The sequence below is a fragment of the Lontra canadensis genome, unplaced genomic scaffold (genome assembly GCF_010015895.1).
Source record: "Lontra canadensis isolate GAN:19392208 unplaced genomic scaffold, GSC_riverotter_1.0 scaffold58, whole genome shotgun sequence".
Classification (NCBI taxonomy): Eukaryota; Metazoa; Chordata; class Mammalia; order Carnivora; family Mustelidae; genus Lontra; species Lontra canadensis.
Window position 1 is genome coordinate 9,170,621 of NW_022631052.1, and position 9,205 is coordinate 9,179,825.

Here is a 9,205-nt window from a genome sequence, read left to right on the forward strand (position 1 = left end):
TCATGCCAAGGACTGTCACCAACCCTCCCACTTCCCTGATCAAAACAGCTATGTATCGAGCACAATGTACAGGTACTACTGGGGCTGCTGGCTGAGATCACTCCTGTCCCCCATTCTTTCCCTTCCCGCGACCAACCGTCGCGTTGCACAACCGTCGTTGCACAAGCCAGGCCGGCGGTCAGGAGAGGCAGGGGACCTCTGGAGCCAGTGTGCGGCTGGCGGGCATTGATTGAGGCAGGGTTAAGTGAGAGACAGGTCCTACCCTGTCTACTCTGGTAGTTTCCTCAGAGAGGAAGGACTCAGGATCTTCTAGCCACACACACCCCCCCAAAGCCCCCCAGGAAGATTTTCAATTTTCAAGTTCTCAGCAAAGACCAGGTAAACTTTATTTTTTTAAAGATTTTATTTATTTGACAGAGAGAGATCACAAGTAGAAAGAGAGGAAGAAGCAGGCTCCCCGCTGAGCAGAGAGCCCGATGCGGGACTCCATCCCAGGACTTTGGGATCATGACCTGAGCCGAAGGCAGAGGCTTAACCCACTGAGCCACCCAGGCGCCCCATACCAGGTAAACTTTAGTTCACGGAGGAAACTGCCAACTTGGCAATTCCATAAAGGCCGGGTAGGTTTTCCGCTGAAGCAAGGCAGGGTCTGACCACCAGAGGGCAGCAGCGACCGCTCGTGGAAGCTTACAAATAAGAGCCCAGAGCTGGGAAAAGGAGGCAAGGCCCAGCTCCAGGTCAAGCGAGTCCTGCGCCCGCCCCACCACGCTCCTCATTGGGTCAGAGGGCCACCTGCTGGGTCAAGCACCCCCCATACAAATTTACAGCAACTCATTCATTCCTTTTTTGCAAAACAAGTTTATTGAGAGGCAACTGTGTTCCTGCCTGGAAGGAGCTATCTTGGAGAAGCAGTCCAAAGGAGTCTGGGAGATGTGAACAATTTAGAGACCAGAACCTCTGTAGGGTTCAGGGAAGGTTGAGCCCAAGCTAGGCAGTGTTGGGACGGCAGACCAGCGGGAGCAAGACGGGTACCCTGGGCAAAGGCACAGTAGCTGGAAAACCCCGTCAGGTTCCACAGCACCTGGGCAGTGAGGCCAGACATGGTTGTCAAGGTAACTGGGGTTAGATCAGGGAGGGCCTTGCTGCCAGGTTCAAGAAGGGTATGGGACAGAAAGCTCCTGAAAAGAAGTGCCCAGCCAAAGCCAGTCCCGCAAGCTCTCTGGTGACCCAAGAGGATCTGTGATTGGCTGGTGAGGCCGGGCTGGGGTCACACTTCCATAGTGGCAGCCTGAGGCTAGCAGGAGAGGAAGGATGGAAGAAGCCTCTGAGTGAGGGGAGGACCACTCACCTTCACAAGCCAGCCCTGGACCTGACCCTGAATCAGGGACCCTGAAACTCAGGGAGGGGCTGGAGGGCAAGAGGAGGAGGGGCGGGAGAGAGTTCAGTTGCCCCACTCTGAGCCAACTGTCACCTGGGGGTTAACCACACCTCCTGACGAAATTTCCTCAAAATCCCTGACCTCAAGTTGCCATTTTCTCCACGTGAGAAACAGGACTCTGATCCCAACTTAAGACAGAACAAATGGCTTCTACAAAACTGAGCGGGTGGGGGGATGGGAGGTCAGGGAGGAAAAGCAAAGGTTCCCCGCCCTGCGTGCATCCAGGCAGAACAGCTGACACTGGCCCCAGCCGTTCCCCCACCCCCGCCTCGCCAAGAGGCCGGCACAACCCCAGCCGCACACGGCCTGGAGTGTGTTTGATTTGGACCGGGCTCCAGTGGTGGTGTAGGGGCTGGATCTGTACCTAAAAATACCCAGGAGCCAGGCCAGCTGCGGAGAGCTTCCTCAGAGGCAGCTGGGCCGGGGCAGCCCGGGGAGCCCTGCTCCCTTACCTGTGAGCGGTTCTGAGGACCCAAGTCATTCACCTTCTAGTCACCAGGAATTCCCGAAGAGGTTTAGGAAAACAAGAAAGAGTCTGTACGTTGGATCTTCACACAGAACTGTTGGACACCGAGGCCTAGGGGAGCAGGCCAGCATGCATCTGTGGGGTGAACTCACTTGGCCTGTGCTAGAGCTTAAGGCCAGCGGAGCCCAGGAGAGAACTGAGGGCCAGATCCATTCCTGTCTTGTCAAAGTCTGATCAGCACAGGATGGAGAAGGTAATGACAATTCTTCCAGCTTCTACTTCCCTGGTACCTCAGAACATCCTAAAAGGTCACCTCACACCTGAGGAGTCATCACCCTAGATGAGACAGAAGACACCGAACTATTCTTTGAGGTGCTGGCGATGGAAGGTGGCCAGGGGTATAGCCTGGGGGTCAAGGACTCTCTCCAGGGCTCAGTACCTGGTGGTGCTGCTGGGGAGGTCATGCTGAGACACAAAAAGCTCTCCTCACAAAGCCGGACTCGGAAACAGCTCAAAAGCTCATCATCCACCTTCTTCCTCCTGGTTCACAGGGGGAGACCTCAGCTCCCATAGGGGCGGGGACTTGCTGAGGTCACTGGCCGGTTGGAGACAGCGCTGGACCCAGGAAGCCTCCAAGATGGCGGGGTGCCTCTAGCCACGGTCCAGGCGGAGGGAGTCTCCCCCCAGAGGGTCCAAAAGGTCGTATTCCAGGCTGGGGCTCTCGGCGGATGGGCCGGAAGAGGCGGGACGCTGGTGTCCAGTAGCAAGGCAGGTTCAGCCACCTCCCAGCCTTGGGCCGCCCTTCCGCTGGCGTGGCCCTCTCCAGGATGGCCCTACCAGATTGGCGCCAGGAGCAGCCCCGCCCTGAGCTCGCTGGGAGACCGGGGGCGGGGCCAGCCTCTGAGCCAGGAGGAACCACGGCCGGAGGACACACAGGCAGCTCCGCCTCTCCCTGCCCCCAGGAGGTGATGGGCTGGGGTGGGGGGAGGGGGACGAAGAAAGGTGAAGAGAGGTAAAAAAGAAAGGGAAGTGGGGAGGGGGGCATGACCCTTACAGGTCACCGGGACACCTCGCCCTCACACAACCAGACCACAGTTTCGCACCTAATTGCTCCTTAATTGTTCCAAGGGCGGGAGTGGAGGAGCTGGCTATAGCCAGCCCTTCAGGCTGTGGCTAATGGGGGCGGGGGGAGTTTAAACCAATTATTTAACCACCCGATGCCCTTCTGACATAAAGACCCCTGTCTCTCTAAGCCCTAAGGACTCTATCTAAAGGGAGGGAGGACACCCTCAGGCAGCAAGCCAGTCACGTGAGGATCAAGGGGGTTGAAAGCAATTCAATAGCACCGAATTTAAATCCTAAGAGTTTGGAGCCGGAGTGGAAGGAAGAGCCCCACGGGATAAGAAGAATGTGAACCTCATCAACTTTTACGAAGTGCTCCCAGCACCCCAACAGGGGGAAGGGGGTCTGGTGCCAGGTGCAGCAGAGTGAACCTCCCCCGCCACGCCCCCAGCAAAGCACAAGATGGACAAACCCAGCTGATCTGGGACTAGAGACCCTCATGCGCCCAAGCAAAGGAGCCAGAAAGAGCCAAGAGCACCACGCTGGTTACTTTCAACCAGACAGTTTTCCCAGCTTCCTGGCAATGATGCCAGCAGACAGCTGGCACGGGAAGGAGCCCAAAATAACTCTGACAGCTGGGGTGGGGGGGGTGCCATGGACACAGGCGATGGGCTGCAAGTCAAGACACCTGGAATCCCATCCTGGCTGCCAGTGGTGGCCTCATGACCTTGGGTGAGTCACTTCTAGTCTCTGTTTTGGGAGAGTGACCCCAAATCATGACCAGATCGTGGAACAGCTGAGGGCAGGCCACCACTCCGACTCAAACAACACAGGAGGAAAAATGGGGCTGGCTCCCTACCTACGGAAAGTCAGTCTTCCCCTTTGCCCTGAGGCTTTGCCACGTGCCTGGGGGGGGTGGTGTTGGTGGGGGAGGAGCTCACAGGCAGCCCTGCAGCCACGTGGGAATGGAGGCCAAGTAGTGTGAAGCTGGAACGTGAGGCCAAGCCCCCTTAATCACACTTAATCCTCCCACTCCCATTTCCAGCCTGCATCTTTATTATCATTGCACACAGGAGAGACTCACCCAAGGTCACCCGCACAACCACTGGACTTAGAGCCTCCCTTGATCAAGTGCCAAGATGGCTCTCAACCAAACCTCCAGGTCAAGCCCTTCCGGCTCCCCCAAACCTCAGTTTAGCCCTCACACTGAGGGGTGGGATCAAAGTGCGCCGGGCTCATCCCACAAGGAATCCAGACCTCAGTCCCGATGGGGGAGTGGTGCAGGCCGGTGGCACCTGGGCCCAAATGGTTCATCAAAGTAATCCCTTAACTAGAGATCACACCGGGAGGGGGCAGAGATCAAGGGCCACACCACCTCCAGCTGTGGAGCTTCCTGGAGTCAGTGGGAAACCATCAGCAGCCCACTTGAGTAAGGAGAGTTGCCACTACTGGGAAGCTAATGCCTGTGTCAGGCCCTGAGCTTGGGGTTTCCAAGTACACTAGCTCCCGTCCTCACAAAACCTCCAGGTGTTACCCAGCCCAAAGATTCTCAAAACGTGTCCTCCGCTTGCAACCATCAGCATCACCTGGGACCTTGTTAGAAATACAAGTTCCCAGACCCCGCCTACGGAGTGAAAAACTGGGCCCTGCGGTAGGTTCTACCGGGCATGCCCGAGACTGGGAATCAGGACCCAGCCCCATCTGTGCACAGGGGGAAACAGGCTCAGAGACTAAGCAGCTTGAGCAGAGTCACAGCACGTAAGTGGCTAGCCAGGTTTCAAATCCTTTTGTCTGATTTTAGAAACAGTCTTTTTTGGGGAGGGTGGTGGGGGCACAGAGAAAGGTGGAATTCCCAGGAAAGGGGGGGAAGGGTCAAGAAACCTCTTTCTCAAGAGGAAGCTGGCCCAGATCTCAGGTCCTCGTGTTCTCCACCTCCCTAGCAGCTAGACAGCAGAGGGAAGAGGCCGGCTCACACAGTCACCCCACACGCCCCCACTCAGCGCCGGAAGGGAGGGCCAGAGTAGGGCCGGGCTTCCTGGCGGCAGACCGTGCCTTTCAGAAGAGGCACCCAGGGCCCTCCGCGCCCCCCCCCTCCCCCAACACGCAAGTGGGAAATGCTTACAAGCAGCCTCCTATGCGGCTCAATCCGGCAGAGAATTGCACGCCCCAAACGCTTGACAACAGAAGCGGACAGGCGGGGATGGATGGACCCAGCAGGCCCAGCAGGGAGCCGACTTCACACACACACACACACACACACACACACACACACACACATCTGTGAGGGGGAGGGGCTGCAGAACCAGCTTAGCGGGTTTGGGGTGCCCGCCCTCCCTGGGCTCCAGGCCCAAGCCCCCCAAATCTCCCTCACAGGCTGGCAAAGGACTCACACCTACCTTATTGTCAGAGTGAAATCAGGCCTGCTCCTGCTGTTCAAAGGAGGGTGGTTCACTCTGGGGGTACCGGGCGGTTGCCCTTCCTCCAGCCAAGAGCCTGACAGGACAAAGTCGGAGGGTTTGTTAGGGACTTGACAGCCACAAACCGGGCAGGGTCCCCTTTGAAAGGGAGCCTCACAATAGCCCCCCCTTTCCATCTGCCCAGGCGGCCCGCACTCTGGAAAGGATGGGGGGGGTGCCGCTGAGTCACGAAGGTTCAGCCCGGGCGACTAGCAGCAGGAGGCGACTCATCTGCATTTCCAAAGGCCCGCCCTGTCCACATCCCCTCCCCGAGAAAGGGCCGGAGATGTGAGGGCTTACCCTAGAGCCCTCCGCCTCGGGGGATCCCGGGGAAGGCCCGCTCAGCTTTCCCAGGCTACACTCTTTCCCCACCCCCCACCCCACCACCCCCGGCCTCCGGAGCGCAGGGTTGGAGGGTGTGCCCCGAACGACCAAATGAGGACGTCGGTGGCCTCCGGGAGGGCCTCGAGCCCAAACTGGGGACAAAGGGGGACCCCACCCCTCGGGCTCGGGGAGCCAGACTTGGGCGCCGAGGCCCGGGTATCGGCCTAGGGTCAGGGCCGGCCCCCGAGGAAGGCTGCCCCCGCCTCGGGAGGCACCGGTCAGAGTCAGGGGGAGCCTCGAGGCCCCGACCGTCCCCGTGGTCCTTTGCTACTGGCTCCCACGGCCCCGCCTAGCCATGAGGCCTCCTCGTGCCCGCGCGGGCCCCGAGTCGGGCGCGGGTCCGAGACCTCTGCGGAGCCCGCGGTCGTCGTCGAGGCCTCCCCGGGCTAGGGGCGTCCACGCGGGCGGCGGCCTGGAACGCGGGCGGCGGCGCGCCGGCCTCCCCTCCCCCCACCTCGCCCGGCTCCGCCGCCTCCTTCCCTCCTCCCTCCTGGCGCGCAGCAGCCGCCACCGCCCGAGCCGCGGGCGGCGCGCGAAATGGCGCCCGTCTGGCCGCCTCGCCCCGCGGAGGCGAGCGCGGGAGCCCGGGCGCGCGACGCCCCCGAGCCCGCGGCCCCCCGCAGCAGTTTCCGCGGCCACCCTCCGACCTGGGGCTCTGTGCCCTGCAGGCTCTCGGGGCCCGGCCCGGCGAGGGGCCCCCATCAGCCCCAGGCCCCCAACGACAACGGGCAAGGAACGAGGGAGGAAGGAGGAGGAGGGCGGCCGCCATTTAGCCACCGGCAGCCCGGCCCGCTCGCCTGCCTGCCCCCCGGCCCTGGGCCTCGGCTGACAGTTCTGCTCTGAACCTGAAAATAAAACTCGTGTTTGGGAGGGAGGAGCGAGCGCGGCCCGGAGAACAGGCACCGCTCGGTGGCAGGCAGGAGAGATGCTGCGTCATGGTGCCAACATGGACGCCGGCCTTTTGTCCTTTTTTTGCTTAGGAAGCGCAGGCACGCCCCGGAGCCCCGAAAAGCCGGCTTCAGAGTGCGAGACCCACAATCAAAAGAGAAAGAGTTCCTAGGCCGAGCGGGGACGCTTCCTTGTCTTTTGAGCCCCCCCACCGCCAAAACACTTCAGTTTTCCCCTCCCCATCAAGGCGCAGACCTAAAAAGCCGGGGGGGGGGGGATGAGCGCAGGCAGCTCCATGGATCCCCGAGCTCGCTGGGGGAGAACCTCCCCTAGCCTCCGGGGCAAAAGGGTCTAAGGAGCCCTCCTCATACCCTCACCCCTCCCCATCCGGCTGCCAAACCTAAAGCTCCAGAAACCTCCTTCTCCCCTCGGCTCCCAAGCATCTGTAGCCCCTTGGCCTGCTCGAAAAAAGATTTCCTCGAAGGGGCAAAAGGCCTTTTTTTTTTTTTTTTTTTTTTTTTAAACTTACCCGCTCAGCCCGGTGCCATGGAGTCTGGAAGATCAAGCTGGGCGGAGGTTTTGGACGTGTTATGTAAAAAATATCTTTTGGGGGGGGGGGGATTGTTTAGTTAGGATTTTGGGGAGAATGGTGGTGTCTTTCCTGTTGTTACCTTTTTGTAAGTTACACTCTCATGGCATTTTCTGCTCCTTCCACTTCTGCAAACTTTCCAGGGTTGGGTTGGCAAAAGGCGGCTTCGCTGAGGACTGTTTACTGCTCTGGATATAGCAATGGTGTGATCGTCATTAAGAGACAAAAGGCGAAAATACACAGTCAAATCAAACAAAAGGCAAAAGACGCACGGCCATCCCAACCACCATAGAAAATACCCGCGAGTTAACGTTGGTGTTTGGCTCGAACCAGCTAGGACTTGTTTTCCAGTTTTAATCTAGTTTCCTGTGACGGCTTTAGTCTCTGTACACAAAGAGAAGGTCTTCCTTTCCCTCACCCACTCCCCTACCAAGACGAGAAAAACAGAGCTGTTTTTCTTCAAATAGATCGATTTTCAAAGAAAGTGTAAATGTTACTGGGAAGAAAGCTGACTAGCATTTATGGCTGTAAACATTTTCAAAAGCTTAAAGCTAAAACCTTAGCTTTCTAAAAAGCAAAATCGTCTAAAAGCATTTTAACTGGCTTATATTAGACAAAAGCGACAAAGACATACATGCAGATGAAGGTTCAGAAAATTAAGGACATCTCAGCAACATTAACATAGAAACTGCACTGCGTAAGGACACAATGGATTGGGTACTTACAATGTAAAAGGTTTTTAAAAACTTAAAAGAGTAACAACTGCTTAACAATTTTTTGTTGCTGCCATTTCGCTAGTCCTAAAACTATACATTTAAAACATTACCTTGTTAAAAAGAGAGCAGAAGGAGTTAATAAGATGGCCAGGTTTAAGTGTTTAATAGAGGAAACTATATATATTTAAAAATTTATTGTTCAGTCAGTCAAGAGAATACAGATTAAGACAGCTCCAAGCTCCCCCCACCCACCCAAGAAAAAAAAAGGAAAAAAAATTAAATATGTCATTTACTTAGGTTTTTTGGAATTCAAAATTGTTAACTGCTGACATTAATGGTGTGCTATGACCTAGTTATACAAGACAAAGATGGATTCCAAGTCATAAGGAAAAATCCAGATCTTTTTAAAAAGTCTTCTTCATTCTTCCAATTGTGAGTCCTTTAGCCTGTTGACAAATGTTAAACACAACACTGAGGCGTCCTGAACTGGATGGTGGAGTCAAAGGAAAAACATTCCCCATTTGCAACAAAGGAAAAACCCACTTGGCCATTTAATTCCATTGCAGAAAAATGGCTCCCCTCATCTGTTGGCCTCTCCTTGGTGTCTGATGAACGATGTTTTGAGATCAGCGTCTAATAACTCAAGCCCTATAGAAGCCGCGCGCTGATTGGCTGCCGCGCCCTGCCGCCCTGCTCCAGCCAATTACCTACCCACGGCCAAATTACAAACCCCGAAAAGAGCCCCAATATGAAATACACCACCACGAAGCCCCAGCAAGGCGGCTCCTTCGCCTCGGCGGCCCGAGAGGAGAGGCAGAGGGGGCTGCAAATGCGTCCTCGTGAAGCCCGGGAGCCTCGGAGTTGAACTCACAAAATGGAAGCCGCGCGCTGATTGGCCGCCGCCACTCCCGGACCTTTAATAAAGAAAGGGGAAGGAAAAGATAAATGCAAAAAAGGGGGACTCTCTCCTCTGCTGGTGGAGGAAGAAGGGGGGGAGAAGCATGTGTTTAGGACAATTACAGGGCGCTCCTCTCCAAAAATAAAAACAGAGCAAAAAGCTTCTATCACCCAGGTCCAGGCGAGGGCTACATCCTCCCAGGAATGTGAATGCTAATTTGGTTAAAATCCTGGTTTCCCCTCCCTAGCTCAGCTCCAAGGGGGAGGGGGTTTCGGGGCAGAGGAGGAAGCCGGAGCAGAGATACCTCG

The 9,205-nt window shown here is 56.6% G+C and overlaps 1 long non-coding RNA gene across 1 annotated transcript; it reads right to left on the reverse strand.

The window, feature by feature from the left end:
* Positions 1–838: 838 nt before the first annotated feature.
* LOC116878657 lies at positions 839–8,723 on the reverse strand. The gene is made up of 5 exons (XR_004384863.1): positions 7,366–8,723; positions 7,224–7,260; positions 5,363–5,459; positions 1,891–2,654; positions 839–1,294 (listed from the first exon to the last, which is right to left on the reverse strand). It is a non-coding gene; the product is annotated as an uncharacterized LOC116878657 (long non-coding RNA).
* Between the last annotated feature and the right edge of the window lie 482 nt (positions 8,724–9,205).